The sequence below is a fragment of the Pinus tabuliformis genome, chromosome 1_2 (genome assembly GCF_031772625.1).
Source record: "Pinus tabuliformis cultivar Carrire ecotype Pingquan chromosome 1_2, CPIR1, whole genome shotgun sequence".
In the NCBI taxonomy this organism is placed as follows: Eukaryota; Viridiplantae; Streptophyta; class Pinopsida; order Pinales; family Pinaceae; genus Pinus; species Pinus tabuliformis.
In genome coordinates this window covers 1,061,334,882-1,061,351,659 of record NC_142298.1, presented here as the reverse complement: position 1 = coordinate 1,061,351,659, position 16,778 = coordinate 1,061,334,882, and the positions used below count along the sequence as shown (strand labels likewise).

The 16,778-nt window shown below is 33.1% G+C and overlaps 1 pseudogene; it reads left to right on the top strand.

Annotated features, from left to right (window-relative positions):
* The first annotated feature begins 756 nt into the window (after nt 1-756).
* On the top strand, nt 757-2,212 carry LOC149209803 (protein SRC2 homolog; annotated as a pseudogene).
* Nucleotides 2,213-16,778: the final 14,566 nt, after the last annotated feature.

Sequence of the window (16,778 nt, the reverse complement as noted above, 5' to 3'; positions counted from 1 at the left end):
TGATTGGAATCTTCGTCATTGGTTCAAATCCCAGAAATGATATGACAAAATTTGACGTAATAGACATCATATATCTATTTTTTGAATTAAACATTTACTACGAATACTGAGAGATCTAAAGTTCAAATCCTCTAGGGTGGTTGGTGATCATAGATCATGAAAGTTTACTAAAGATCTACTAAGCCTTAATAAGATTAAGAGATCCAAGGTTCAAATCCCCTTGGTGGTTGATGATCATAGACCACCAAAACTTTACTAATGAGCTACTAGATTCCTTTGGGTTTTAAAAATATCAGTGAAATTGCTGACGGAAAGTGAGCCCCTTCTCCCACAAACAAGAAACTCTCATACGCTGACGGAAAGTGAGCCCCTTCTCCCACAAACAAGAAAGTCTCATACACCAAATTAGTATCTGACTTGACCATAACCTTAAAATTAAATAATAATAATAATAATATAATAGTAATTGCGATATACAATTTCAATTTTCATAATTTCATTAATTTAAAATAATTTTCATTCAATTTATTTATTGAAACCATTAATTTGTCCACCAATCATGCTGAATTGAATGAAAACATAATTAACCGTGAGGCTAAAAATTCTTATTTTATTTATTGAAACCATTAATTTGTCTGCCAATCATTCTGAATTGACTGAACATAATTAACAGTGAGTCTAAAAATTCCTTTCTACATCATGAAAATTTTCAGACTTGCTAAATCGACAATTTTTACAATAAATTCATTAACTAAAATTATATCTTAGTGGACGAATTGAAGAAAGCCAAAATATCTGAAAATTTAGCCACCGACTACTTTTCTGAAAAGATGCAATCAAGTACATATGAAACACTGGAAGACACGAATTTGTGCCACTGTTCATCGATAGCTTCCTCCCACAGAAACCAATGATTCGATTGAAGGCATGGGGTCAAATACAAGATGGCCCTCCTTCGCTTTCGACGGACTCCAATCTGGTAAATAGGAATATGAGAAGGAGGTCGCGGGTTCGAAATGGAAAAGCGATCGATAGAGGTCTGCATAGTCTCTGCCACGGGTCTCAAGCGTAGCAGTCTCCTGTGCAAGCTGAGAACCCTATGCGTGGCATGGATAACCCTGAGCACAAGTATTGCAGCAAAATTGACAAGATCGGAAACACGCACCCCACCTGGAACATGAAATTTTCTTGCATCGTCGACGCCCGCGAGCTCGAAGAAGACAAAGAATTAGCGTCTCTGCACGTAGAAGTCCACAGCCAGGAGCCACTTTTCCACTATTCGAAGCTCGAATGCAGCGCCATCATTCCGCTCAAAGAATTCGTGGCCAAATCCAATAATGCGGACGGAGACTACACCGAGTCTGCCAGTTTCCAGCTCCGGACGCCATCTGGTAAGGCACGGGGAATGGTTGATGTGTGGATAAGAGTAGGTCGCAGGTTCGATCCGCAGGCTCCCTACGAATCAGGGTCTTCAACTTCGACAAATGGCATCACTTCTGAAGAGGATGCTGAGCCAGTTACTGCTTATCCGGCGGCTCCACCGTCAAGAATGCCGTCCGGACGCCCGGATAATTTCCCGCCTCCTAATTTCCCTTACAGTTACCCTGTCGAAGAAACCTCAACCTCGGCTCAGGTTCCTCACCCTCCTCCATTTCGGTCTCCAATGGCGAGCCAACTAGTGCCGCCATTTATGGGTTCTTGGCCACCGGAGAATTACATAGGCTTGCCAGGATCGCGTCCTGCCGGAAACAACTACGCCGGTGCCGGACAGCATCAGGGTTGGGGTTAGCAGCGGGGGTTCTGGCCGGCGCCGCGGCGGGAGGATTGATGTTCGGCCTCGACGGAACGACGTTGCAGAACGGGCTGAGTGACTCCATAATGTCGCAGTTCCATGGCGGGTCTCTGAGTATTTCCTCCGATCCTTTCTTTTCCATGTAACATTCATCAATTCCATCCTTTCTCTTCCATGTAACATTCATCAATTCCAGTTTGTTCTCTGTTGCTTCAGTGGGCACTCGGCGTCATTTGACGTTCTCGAATTTGCGTCCAGTGATGAAGAACGTTAGGGTTTCCAGAACGATGATCTTGACAAAGGGTGGGTCCCATCGTGAAGGAATGTTTACACCCGACTCAAAAATTCTCTTTACCAATTTCATACACCATCTTGTCACAAAATAAAATTGCAGACAATGCAGATTGTTGGAATCAAAATTCATAGGATCCTATGCCTATAGGCATCTATTTTTTCCACAATGTGGGTCACTTTATTTAGGTTTTTTTTTTTTTTTTTGTTTTGTTTTGTTTCTTTTGTTTCTGAGATCCATTCAATTTTAGTCTCAGATGACTGTTTGTTTGGTATATAAAGAAGCCATCATTTATTAATACCGGATATAATTTCAAATATATATAACAAATGAGTGTCTTTGTTTGGTAAATAAAGAAGCCATCATTTATTAACACCGGTTATAATTTCAAATATATATAACAAATGAATGTCTGTGTATCGTATCAAATGGATCCATGTTTATATCAAAATTTGATTTTCTTTTTCATCAATGCTGCCTCTTTTCCTAGATTGTTTCTTTTACATAAGACCTTGTTATTTTTATATGGATGGATGATGATAAATTGGAGAGAAAGAAAGAAATTATTTTAACGTCCACGAGGCTAAAAATAGCTTATGGGACATATTGCTTCTTAGTTTGCTTGATGTATTCTGTCTTTCTCTGTGAAGTTTCACAATAAATGCTCCCAGCTTCTCGAATAGATTGCTTCTTTGTCTGCTTGATGTATTCCTCCATTTTTCTGCGAAGCTTCACAATAAATGCTCCCAGCTTCTCAACAAATCCCTCGCTAAATAAATTATCTCAGGAGCAGCATATCTGCATAACTTTCCCTTTTGTATTGTCAAATGTACAACTTGAAAAATGGTTAAAAACATGATTTTAGGTCCAGTGATTAAATCCCACTTAAAACAATATGGTGGTTTTTAATTAGATGTAAAATACTTATTTTCTTCCCAAGGTAATAGTGGTGTTGAAGCTATAATTACACCATTTATTCATCAGTGTGAAAAAATAATTTTTTAATGAGTTATTTTATTAATAATAATTTGATTCTATTAATAAATTTATTTTGAATAAAATATGAATTATTAAAATAATAATAATAATAATATAATTTTAAAATTATAATTAAATTAAATATCAATTAATTTTGAATAAAATAATAATAATAATTTAATTTTAAAATTATAATTATAATTATAATGGTTTTAAACATTAAATTGATATAGATATAAAATAGTATATATTTTTAATATAATAATTTAATTTTAAGTTAGTGAAAATATAAAAAATATTTTTTTATCATAATTTTTTTTTAGAAATATAGAAAATGAAAATATATTTAACATAATTTTAACAATAGTTATTAAAAGTATTAATTACAAATGGCTTATCATTATCGATTTTAAATTTTTTATGTTCATCATGTTGAAAGTTGCACAGGTTGTTTTTATTTTATTTCCAAAATACAACTTAAATAATAAATTAAATATTTAATATTAAAATATTTATATAATTATATGTTATTCTTTTAAGTTAAAAATATATCTCTTTATTAGGTCTATTTAGCCTGCAAGTGTAGTTATGTAATTTAGTGGTTATAACATATTTTAAACATAAAATAATCTAATGTTTTATATATTTTTCAATACTCAATCCATACTCATTTTATGGTTCTGATTAGTTTATGATCTCTATTGAAAGAGAATAGAGTCTCATTTACTAAATAATGATTGTGGGAAGCTCTTAAATGTATTATTTTTCTATTCCATTGATATATTGTCCCAAGTGGTGATGTTGGCTAGGGTTGTAGATTGCTTCCCTCTTTAAAGATTTTAGCGATGTAAAAATAATAATATATTGATCTTTAATCTTTTAGTGTAAAAACAATAATGTATTGGTCTTTAATCTCATAACGTGAACAGTGGCTTAAAATATTTATTTGGTATGTTAGCCATATAAAAACAATAATGTGTTGATCTTTAATCTCATAGTGTGAGCACTTGCAGATGCCCAAAATATTTATTTGGTGCGTTAATATCATATTTTGTTGCACATGATATTAGAGAATATCCACTTGTTATTCATTGAGATCTTGAATTTATATTATTGCATACATTAAAAATTTATGAGATTTAATATTTTTTTATACCGTTGGAAATTCTTTCCATTTTACTTGAAAATATTTTTATTATTCGTCTAAAATACAACCTTTTTGGTTTTTAAATTGTATTTCACCGAATTAAAATTCTAGGTCTTTTGGTTTACATCCTCAGTTTGCAACTTTTTCTAATGTAACTATACTCTTTATCATGCCCTCTATGAAATCTTAGCAAACCAAAATCAAACTGTAATAAAAAACGAAAAAAAATCTTACATTTTTTGAAAAACTAATCGAGATTTAGTATGTATGCTATAGACTTTTAAATTCTTTCTCCTTTGAAAATTCGCTTGTCTTTGTTTGTGGGCGCATTGGAATTAAGAAAAGAAGAGGGTTTTTTAAAGTTTTTTTAAATAGGCACACACTTAAAGGCTTTAAAAAAACAAACATTTTTTCTATTATAATATTTACTATATATTTTACATTAATTAATTTAATTGTAGATTATCTGAACTCAAGAGTTTCTCTCTTTATTAAGTTAATTTTTGAAAATTATATCTGAACTCAAGAGTTTCTCTCCTTATTAAGTTATTTTTTTGAAAATTATATTTATTTAAATTTTAGAGATTAGTTACAAAATAATTTTTGGTTTATATTATTTTTTAGATATAATTTTAATTTATAAAGTAACTTTATTGTAAAAATGATTCACACTTATTTTATAAAAGTTGGTCACTTAACCATCGAGGGGCAGCTCAATTACGATTGCCATGTTATGAAGTATTATGTAAACTATGAGATTCAAGGTTCAAATCCCCTAATTCACTTGTGTATGTGAAAGGGGTGTACATAGGCACATAGAGGTTATAGTGGTAGCAGTTATAACTGATATTGTATCATACAAGTATCAAACTGACCCTATTGTCGATTCCTCTAGCTACAAAAAAAATGTCACATAATAAGTAACTTATTTGTAAAAGTGAACTTATACACACAATTAGATAATAAAAAGTTATTTTTAAGTTGTCAACCTTATTATGCCTCATCACGATTCACCACATGGACTAATCTCGACTTTCCATGTGACACCTATTAGGAATAAAATATTGGAGCAATAAAATCAAAATGAATGCAAAAATAAAACATATATTGAAATAATGCAAATGAGACACCAATATATGTGGTTCACCCAATCTAGGCTATATCTATGGAGCAATAGCCAAGCCTTCCTTTTATTCCATCCAAGAAAATGAAGGGATACAACATGCAAAAAATCTATCGCAATCTCCTCTTCGCTCTCTTTCAACTTATTCACTCTCTCTTAGTCTCTTCATTCTCAATTATAATGGTCTCTTAATAAAAATGTACAATTGCAATACAATTCCCTCATAAAAAGAAGGTTTTCTTTGAAGGCAAAAAACCCTAACATAACTTCTATTATCAAATCTTATGACCTAAAAATGAATGATCTAGATTGACTATCAAATTACAATATTTTACAAGGTTATTTTTCCAACAAAAAAAATCCTTCGAGGGCATTGACCCATAACCCTTTCCAGAGGGGAGTCGGGGGGCTCCAAAGAACTGTCTTTACCCCCTCAAGATCCCATGGTGACAGTAATAGGGGGGCAAACCCCCTTACACCCCCCATCGAGAACTGGGGTCCAAACATGGTTAGAAAACAAAACCTATGAATGAGGAAGATAATAAGGCACCACAACCAACAACACTTTGGTTACCTTTATGCCTTTCTTAAAAGGGTATAACTTTAACATTTAGAGTTCATTTTTAGTGTTGTTTATTTTGAAATTGCTAATTTTTAATAGTTTTCCATTCATACAAATAGTTTATGCATTACTTGCATATTTTAATATGGCTACTCCAAGTGATATTTTCTTACTAGTGCCAACTACTTATCAAGGACATCCCATTAGAGATTGTACGACAAAGTAAAGGGCTTCATTGGATTACCTCCCCAACTTATCTTAGAAAGAAAGTCAAATGAGATAGTAAACATAATGAAGCACATGGATTAATCGAAATGTCCACCCCTAATGATTTATGGTTTCACTTTCAAAATTTTATGATCCATATGAAGCTTAGGATAATTCAAAAAAAAAATTGGTAAACATAATGAAATTTGAGCCCATCGACTTGAAATTCAATAATTTCTTTAAATTCCAATGATTTATCTTTCTTTGAAAATTATTTAATTTCAAAACGTTCAAACTTTTACTTAAACCATTGTAAAATAGAAATAAATAATGAATAATGTATATATATTATTCTTGCTAAGCTTGATAGTGCATACTATGTTCTTGTCTATACTTTTCATGAATCGACAAAAATAACTTCAAGGACTTCTTATGCAACACCTTCTCTTGAGTCATTTTATGATTTTGTTATTAGAGAACAAGATAAACTCTTGCATTTTGGAATGATCAACATTGCATATACATCTACCAAAGCCTTAATAACTTAATAAAAGGATAAATCCAAGCATATAAAGAAGCAACATCCCCACAACAATGATCAGGTGCTCAGTGTTTAGCTCAAAAAGTCAAATTTCTCAGAATTGTTCGAAACCTGAACGACCGCATATGTCTCGGTGAAACGATCCCAACACAACTCGTTTCACTAAAAACCAAGTTCGTATGAGGAAGATATTGAGTTTTGTCTGCTTTTCCAAATAAGAAATTTTGCAAAAAAATGTATACAGTCACATCATAGTTAGCAGTGTGTACTGTTGACGTGGAAGATGACTGGGCAGGGTCGACGGATGGTCAATGCTCAATCATAGCTCGCCAACTGTCAGATGGTGTTTGGTTTATAAGGTGGTGATGTGGCGTTTTTCATTGGTTTAGAGAGGACCAATGAGGAGGGGACAAGTGGCAACCCGAAGGCTGCCACGTGTCCCTCCCCAAAGGACCACATAATCGACGTGCACCAAACTTTTGTGGCAGGTCGGGGGGTCACACCCAGGACTTGCACCATACAAACCTCACGCCTTATCATTCTACCGTCGAGTTTTACCTTAATATATATTGTTCACCTTATGTATTTGTTGTGTAATGGTTAAAGGTTTGGGGGTTAGGAGGGCCAGCCCTCCCATGTGATCACTCCACATAACTGCCAACCATCGGTCAGTAGAACTGATGGACAGTCCAACAAAGATAATTGTGACATTTATAACATGACATGTAACCACCCAAAACCTCCGGAGGTAATGGCTAGCAACTACGCAACCATAACACTCAAGGTTAATGTCACCATGTGACTGCTCCGCATAAACCGACAATACAACGACTTAACATAATTGCGCGACATTTTCGTTAATCTAGGATTAATGATAATTAATCTGCAGTTAGCATTAATTAAACTCAAGTTTAGTTTGGCGGAGAATCTAGCGGAACCTCCAAATTCGGCGGAAACTCCAAGTTTAGTGGACTTAACCGGAGTTCCTCCAATTTTAGAGGAGGTTTTCTAGAAAAAAACAGTTTTGGTCATAAGTGGAGCAAAATTCGACCAAATTGAGCTCAGGAAAAGGTGTTCCTAGCTAATTTGAGCATTCTGAACACATTGAAGTAGGTTTCAAGAGCAGTAGAGCTTTGTAAACAACATTTTTTTCCATATTGAGCTAATACAAAGGCCTAAGCCATGGAAGTTGGACTAAGGAGATGTAACCCAGGAGGGTGAACTCCTTCATCAAAACATTATGTTAAGTGTTTGTGTTGATGATTTTCTATACTTTTCATTGATTCTATTCAACACTTGTTTTTCATGCTATTTTTCTCATGTATATCACATAAAACTTGATAAAATTTACTTGTTTCCAGTGACAAAAACCATAAGAGAACCATGCACATGAAGAAATTGACAAGCATTTGTGTTTAAATCTGAAGTTGAAATTAACACCGAAAAACTAACATTCAATAACAAATCAAGTTGGTATCAGAGAAAAGGTTATTTGCTTGATTGCTTGAGTTTGTGCAAGTAGGGTTTTAATGGTTGCAAAATTGTGATGCTTACAAGGTTAAAGTTGCAGAGAGGAGAAGGGAAATTGTTGGTTGCAACTCCTGAGGTAATGCTCAAAAGAAGGAGAGCCACAAGGCCACAATCTCCACCCAAAGTTCCAATTCCAATTGCACTTGAAGCATCTCAAGTTTTACCTTCAATTGAGATTGAGGAGGTACAAGCATTACCAGAAGTTGAGCTTGAATCCAAAACCATCATCTCTGGAGCAAAAGAGACTGAAGGTATTTCAGAAGAGGAAGCATTCAAGAAATATTTCTATGACTTAACTGACATGGTTAGAGTCCTCTATGAAGAGAGGAATACTAGAATGACTTGAGAGAGTTCTAAGCCTCCACATGGAGACAGAAGCTCAGGAGATAAAAAAGATGAAAAGAATGATTCAAAGGGTAATGGAGGAAATCCTCCTCCATCTCCACCATCTTCATCTTCCTCAAATTGGACATTAAGTTTGAACTTCCCATGTACAATGGTGAAGTGATTATGAAGTGAATGGATTCGACAATTGGATGTTTACTACAGAATTCAGAACCTTCAAGAAGATGACATAAAGATCCAGTTGGCTTCATTGAGGCTAGAAGGAGCAGCGTTAGTCTGGTGGGAAACAAAGAAACAAGAGAAAATGCGAATTCATGGTAAGATATCCATTTCTTGGGTTGAATTTGTTTATGCAATTAAAAGACATTTTTATCCTTTAGCCTATATGCAAAAAGCCATTATGAGTTCGCAGAATTTCAGGCAACTCAAGGGCCAAACAGACCAAGACTATACCCAAGAGTTTAGAAAGAGGGATTTGTTGTTAGGAGTAAACTTGAATTGATAGAGGAGAAATGACCTGTTATAGAGTTTTGTGAACCCAACATTTCGGACTACTAAGTGAGTCCATCATTAGGGGATGCGTCAATAGATATTCTGAAGATATTAACGATGTATCCATGAGCTACATTTTAGTTTATATATATATATATATATATATATATATATATATATATATATATGTATATATATATATATATATATATATATGTATATATATATATATATATATATATATATATATTATGAAAGAAGTGATCTAAGAAATTAGGTCGGCCATTATCCATTTAGTTTGTTAATATTCAATTTTTTTTAATCATTTTATTATTATTATTATTATTAATTAATTAGTTTATTAATTATTAATATGTTTAGTTAAATAATTAATTAATTTAATTGTTTAATTAATTAAGTAAATTGTTTAATTAATTAATTAATTGATTATTTAATTTGTTTAAATAAATAACATAATTATTAATTGTTAATTTGTTTAATTAATTCCCTAATATAATCATTAATTAATTAATTATTAATTTGTTTAGTTAATTAATTAATTTGTTTTATTTATTAATTAAATTGTTTAATTAATTAATTAATTTGTTTAATTGTTTAATTAATTATTAAATTTAATTAAATAATTAATTAATTCCCTAATTAATTAATTAATTAATTTGTTTAAATAATTAATTAATGTGTTTGATACATTAATTAATTTGTTTATTTAATTATTTTGTTTAATTCATTAATGAATTTGTTTAATTAATTCCCTATAATTAAATTTTGTTTTTTATTAATTATTTTTTATTTTATTTTATTTATTTATTATTATTATTATTATAAAGAATCAATAATTAACTCATATCCCTTTTAATAATTTTAATAACTCCTCTCTCATTAAAAAATTAATAAAATATAAAAATCAAAACAACAAAGAAACATTATCTCACAACGTCCTTAAAGATAATAATAATAATAATTAATAAAAACAAAATTTAATTATATGGAATTAATTAAACAAATTAATTAATGAATTAAACAAAATAATTAAATGAACAAATTAATTAATGAATCAAACAAGTTAATTAATTATTTAAATAAATTGATTAGGAAATTAATTAATTATTTAATTAAATTTAATAATCAATTAATCAATTAAACAATTTAATTAATTAATTAAACAATTTGATTAATAAATTAACTAAACAAATTAATAATTATATTGGTTATTTAAACAAATTAATTAAACAATTTAATTAATTAATTAAACAAATTAATTATTTAACTAAACATATTAATAATTAATAAACTAATTAATTAATTAAAAAAAAATATAATAAAAAATAAAAGAAAAAAGAAATAATAATAATAATAATAATAAATAAAAATCTGAATATTAACAAACTAAATGGATAATGGCCGACCTAATTTCTTAGATCACTTCTTTCATAACATATATATATAACCTAAAATATAGCTCATGGATACATCATTAATATCTTCAGAATATCTATTGACGCATCCCCTGATGATGGACTCACTTAGTAGTCCGAAATGTTGGGTTCACAAAACTCTATAATAGGTCATTCCTCCTCTATCAAAAAACTCTCCTTACCTGTATGGATTCATTATTTAATAAATTTAAATTACCAAGACACGCTGTTGAAATATATTAGGGGTTCACATTCCTATTTAAAACATACTATCCATACGTTCAATCCAAGCAATTTGGATGAGGTATGTGTGCAATCCCCACACCTTGAAGCAAGAGGAAAGAACATTCAGGAAAAGGGTAGTAAGAAGAATCCATTCAAGGGTAAGGAGAAAGAGAAGGGAGGAAAATGGAAGCGAAAGAAGAATGAAAGTGTGAAGAAAGAAGGGGAGAAAACTATATGTCAACATTGTTCCAAAGTTGGACATGATGAAGCCCGCTGTTGGAAATTACATCCCGAACTAAGGCCTAAGAAACCAAACAATAAGGGAAAACAAAAGACGATCGCTACCACACAACATGATCTCGGATTAGATTCTGGTGATGAGACCAAGATTTCAGCCATGTTTACAAAAAGAAAAGAAGTTGTTGCAAGCACTAGTTCCTCACATAGTCAGAACAACATTCCAAAGGAAGAATCAACAATAGAATTGTTCCATGTAAGGGTAATTTCAAGTCATACAAACATTGATGCATTTTTTCATAGTGGGTCACAATCAAACTTAATTTCAGAAGACTTGGTCAAAAATCTTAACCTTGAAACTATACCTCATCATAAGCCATATCCATTAGGTTGGATAGTCAATAATGCAAATTTACAGGTTACAAGGAAGTGCTTATTCAAGTTTGTCATTACTGAAAAGTTCATTGATGAAGTTGAGTTAGATGTAGTTCCACTTGACATATCGAGAACCATTTTGGCTAGTCCTTATATGTATGATAGGAAAGCAGTATTTTATCGCCATGAGAACAAATACTTATTTCTCAAGAATGGGGTGGAGTACATTGTGAGAGCCCATCGCAAAAAGCTGAACATTTCTTTGGTTAATGTAGGGTAGATGAAGAGACTAGTAAATGCAAGTAAAAAATTTGTGCTTCTCATGATCAAGAAAAAGAATGATATTGATTATGGATCTTTTGAAGGTTGTGATGGCAAATTAAATCTGATTTGTTTGATGTGGTAAGCAAGCATGGCGATATGTTTCATGAACCAAAGGGGTTACCTCCCAAGAGGGGAATTCAGCATGAGATACAGATGTAGCAAGATGTTCCACTTCCAAACATTGGCATGTATCACTTGTCGATTATGGAGAGCATGGAAATCAAGAAAAAAATTCAAGAATTGTTGAACAAAGGCATCATATGGCCATCTACTTTGTCATGTGGTTCACCCATTGTCTTGGTTCCAAAGAAGGATGGGACTTGGCACATGTGTGTGGATTTCCGTGCACTAAACAAAATAACGGTAAAGAATCATTATCCACTCCCAATAATTGATGATTTGCTTGATCAATTGAGGTATGCAAATTATTTCACTAAGTTAGACTTGCGTAGTGGTTATCATCAAGTTAGAATAGTTGAAGAGGACATTTGGAAATCTGCATTTAAAACTAAACAAGGATTGTTTGAGTGGCTTGTTATGCCTTTCGGTCTTACAAATGTTCCAGCTACTTTCATGAGAGTTATGAATGATGTATTGAGACCATTTCTAGAATACTTTGTCATTGTTTACATAGATGATATTCTCATAGTCAACAAATCCAGAGACGAACATGTCATGCATGTGAACAAAGTGCTTGATGTCTTGAGAAAAGAACAATTGTTTTTAAAGATGTCGAAGTGTGAATTTGGCAAGACTTCTTTAGTGTATTTGGGACACATTGTTGGAGGATGTGAGCTAAAGATAGACCCCTCTAAAGTTGAGGTCATTCTGAATTGGCCCAATCCCAATACAGTTACAAAGGTAAGAAGTTTTCTTGGGGCAGCACAATATTGGAAAAAATTTATTACTAATTTTTCTTCCATTGCAGCACCATTACATGCATTGACTAGTGTCAAGAAAGTCTTCCATTGGGGAGATGTACAACAGAAGTCATTTGATGCTTTAAAGCAAAAGATCATTTCAGCACTGGTATTGGCTCTTCCAGATCATATGCAACCATTTGAGATTCAAACGAATGCTAGTGATTACGCCATGGGAGTAGTTCTTATGCAGCATGGTAAGCCCATTTCATTTCGTTTTGAAATATTTAATGGAGTTGTGACTAACTATCCCACTTATGACAAAGAACTTTACGCATTGGTACAAAGTGTCAAAAAATGGAAACACTACTTGATGGGCAAGAAGACCATTATCCATACTGACCATCAACCATTGCAGTACTTACAGTCATAGTCAAAGTTGCAACAATCACAACACTTCAAATGGATGAGTTTTCTACAACAGTTTCATTTGGTTATCAAGTACAAAAAGGGAAACTACAATAAGGTGTTTGATATGCTTTCTAGGCCTATTGTAGATTCATCTCTTATACTCAAGCACAATTCTGTTTGGCATGAAAGTTACATTGAGCAATATGCATATGATAATGACTTTCGAGATGTGTATGCAAGCTTGAGTTAAGGAAACCAAATTGAAGAGTTAGATTACCATGCACATAATAGTTTGTTGTATCACCTAGGAAAGTTATGTATTCCACAGGAAGAAAGAAACAATATCATAAGGGAGGCGCACACTTCATTGATTGTTGGACACTTTGGTGTAGGCAAGACAATAGTGAATCTCCAAAGGTATTGTTATTAGCCACACATGTTTGATAATGTATCTTGTTTCATTAGAGGATGTTCTTTGTGTGCAACAAGTAAGCCTAGCAATAGGAAACTAGGATTGTACACTCCACTTCCGGTACCTTCACGTCCATGGGAGAGTATCTCAATGGATTTTGTAGGAGGTCTTCCATTGTCAAGGAAAGGTCATGATTACTTGTATGTAGTTGTAGACAGGTTCAGCAAGATGTGTATTCTAACACCATGTAAAAAGAAAATTACAGTTGAACAAACAACTCATCTTTTCTTCCAAAACATTTGGGTTCATTTTGGTCTTCCTACTTCCATTGTAAGTGATTGAGATTCTCGATTTGTTGGGAATTTTTGGTCAAATTTGTGGGACATGATGGACACTAAGTTGAAGAAGAGTACAACCTTTCATCCAAAAACATATGAACAAACCGAGGTGGTCAAAAGACAGTAATTCATCTTCTTAGAGGATATTTCAGCAAACATCCCAATTTGTGGGATGATGATGTTATGAAACCAGCTCACAAAAAGATAGAAAATATAGATGAACACCTTATAGATCAATGTCTTTGAGGGGGGAACCTCCTTTACATTACACAAATGAACAATTCTTGGATGATACAAATGACAAGACCTTCTTTCCATATATAGGAGTCTAAGGGGTCATAATATAATCATAGACGACATAACAATAATAATGTAAGGGCACAATAATAACAATAGTGGGCTTCTATGGGGCACAATAATAACAATATGGGGACTACATGGGCACAACGATATAATAAGTGGGTTGTACTAATAACAATAAGGGGTTACACTAGTAGTATAGGGACCTAACATGCCCCTCTCCTTCAAAAAGTGTTGTCCTCAACGCTTGAGTAGTTCTTGATGCTTCTGTATAAAATTCTTGTCCTCCCATGTGGAATCTTCAGGGGATAAGTTCTTCCACTTGATGAGATACTCTGAAATTGATCGATTTTGTAGTTGTCGGGTTCTTGTTTCTGTGACTTCTCTAGGCTCCAATATGATTTTTCCTTCCTTGTTAAGTTTTGGCAATATTTTTTGAACTAGGATCTTCTACAACTTTTGAATGAGTGGCCACACTTCTTTGTCCTTCTTCCATTCATCCCTTGCTTCGTTTATCCAATCTAGTTAGATAATAGAAATAACACAAAACAATGCTTCACATCCTCATCCTTTCTTGAGAGTGCATATGCCACAACATTTTGCTTCCATTTTTTGTAGATGATTTCAAAGTCATAACCCAACATCTTCATGACCCATTTTTGTTGCTCTTCAAAGGATAATCTTTGTTCTAAAAAGTATTTAAGACTATCATGATCCGTTTTGACCTTGAAGTGTCTTCCCATTAGGTAGGGTCGCCATTTCTTAAGTGCATGTAGTATTGCCAACATTTCCTTCTCATAAATAGCTTTGTGTAAATACTTTCCTTTGATTGGATGACTTTCAAAAGCAATGGGTCTTTCATCTTGCATTAAAATAGCACCAATTCCATTTCCTAAAGCGTCACATACTGCAATAAAGGTTTTTGTGAAGTCCAACATAGCTAAGATCGGTGCTTGGCACATTGCCTCTTTAAGATGTTCGAAGGCCTTTATTGCTTCTAGACTCCATAAAAATGCATCCTTCTTCAATAATATTGTTAGAGGTGCTATTATTCTCCCATAATTCTTAACAAACTTGCGATAATACCCTGTCAACCTGAGAAATCCTCGCAGATGCTCTATGGATGTGGGGATTTTCCATTCCTTGATGGCTTTAATTTTGCTAGGGTCTACCTTAACACCTTCATGAGATACAATATGACCTAGATATTCCACCTCTTGTACTCCAAAGAAACATTTGGAGCTTTTTTTGCATATAATTGTTTCTTCCCCAATAGTTTGATCACCTTGTCAACATGTTGAACATGATCCTTCCAAGACTTGCTGTAGATTAGTATATCATCAAAAAATACTAGCACAAATTTTCTAAGGAAGGGTTTGAAAATGGAATTCATCAAACCTTGAAATGTAGAAGGTGCATTTGTAAGGCCAAAAGGCATGACCAAAAATTCATAATGACCCTCATGAGTTCTAAATGTTGTTTTCAGAATGTCTTCAGTCTTCATTCTGATTTGATGATATCCTGAACAAAGATCCAACTTGGTGAAGTAAATTGATCCATGCAATTCATCCAATAATTCATCAATGATAGGAATGGGAAATTTATCTTTAATAGTGAGCTTGTTGAGCTCCCTATAATCTGGACACATGCGCCATGACCCATCCTTCTTGTGCATCAATACTACTGGAGAAGAGAAATAACTTTGATTAGGTTGAATTATACCATCCTCTAGCATTTCTGCAACCATACATTCAATTTCACTCTTTTGGGCATAGGGATATTTGTAAGGCCTGATGTTTGGAGGAACACTTCCTGGAATGAAATGAATAGAATGATCATGATCACAAATAGGTGGGAGGCCTTTGGGAGTCTCCAATACCTTGGAATGATTGTCCAAGACCTTTTGGAGATCTGGTGAAATAGATGATTTCAATGTGGGAACCTCTAGCAAACATAACTATACAATTACACCTCGTTTTTATTTCTTTAGAATCTTTGTCAGTCCGTTAGAGCTGATTATCTTTCCCAGTTTCCCTGTGATACCCCTTAATTCAACTTCCTTTCCTTTCGAAGAAAATTTCATGAAAAGTTCTTGAAAATTAAAAGCTATTGTACCCAGGGATTGTAGCCATTGGACTCCTAGTACAACATCAACACCACCCATTGGAATGGAAAGCATTGGGCTATTCAATACATATTCTCCCATGGATAACTTGATATTATGGCACTTTCTAGAGAAATTTATGGTTCCTCCACTTGCAACCATCACTTGACACTCTGGTGTTGGATATAGGAAGCAATTCAATTCCTTGGCTATCTTACAATGAATAAAATTATGCGTACTGCCCGAATCAATCAACACTATTACCTTTTTCTTCTTGATATGTCCTTCTATCTTGATAGTTTGAGGAGTGGTAATTACAGCCAATGCATTACAAGATATGGTCAGATTCATTTTTTCTTTCTCGATGTGATATTTCACTTCTTGAACCTTTTTCTTCTTGATATGTCCTTCTATCTTGAGAGTTTGAGGAGTGGTAATTATTTCCAATGCTTTACAAGATATGTTCAAATTAATTTCTTCTTTCTCTGGGTTGGTTCCTGGTGCATATCCTCTTCTTTTGATGTTTCTTGATCCTTTTCTTCCTCCTCTTCACAATCTATGTAAAATAATTTCTTCTCAGCACACTTATGACCTTTAGTGTATTTGCTATCACAAATGTAACAAAGTCCTTTTTCTATTTTTTCTTCCAATTATTGTCATGTAAACCTTGTAGGTTGTGGAAGGCTAGAAGAAAAAAACTTCCATATTTATAGTTGTGAGTGGAAGGATTCTTTGTTTCCATAATTC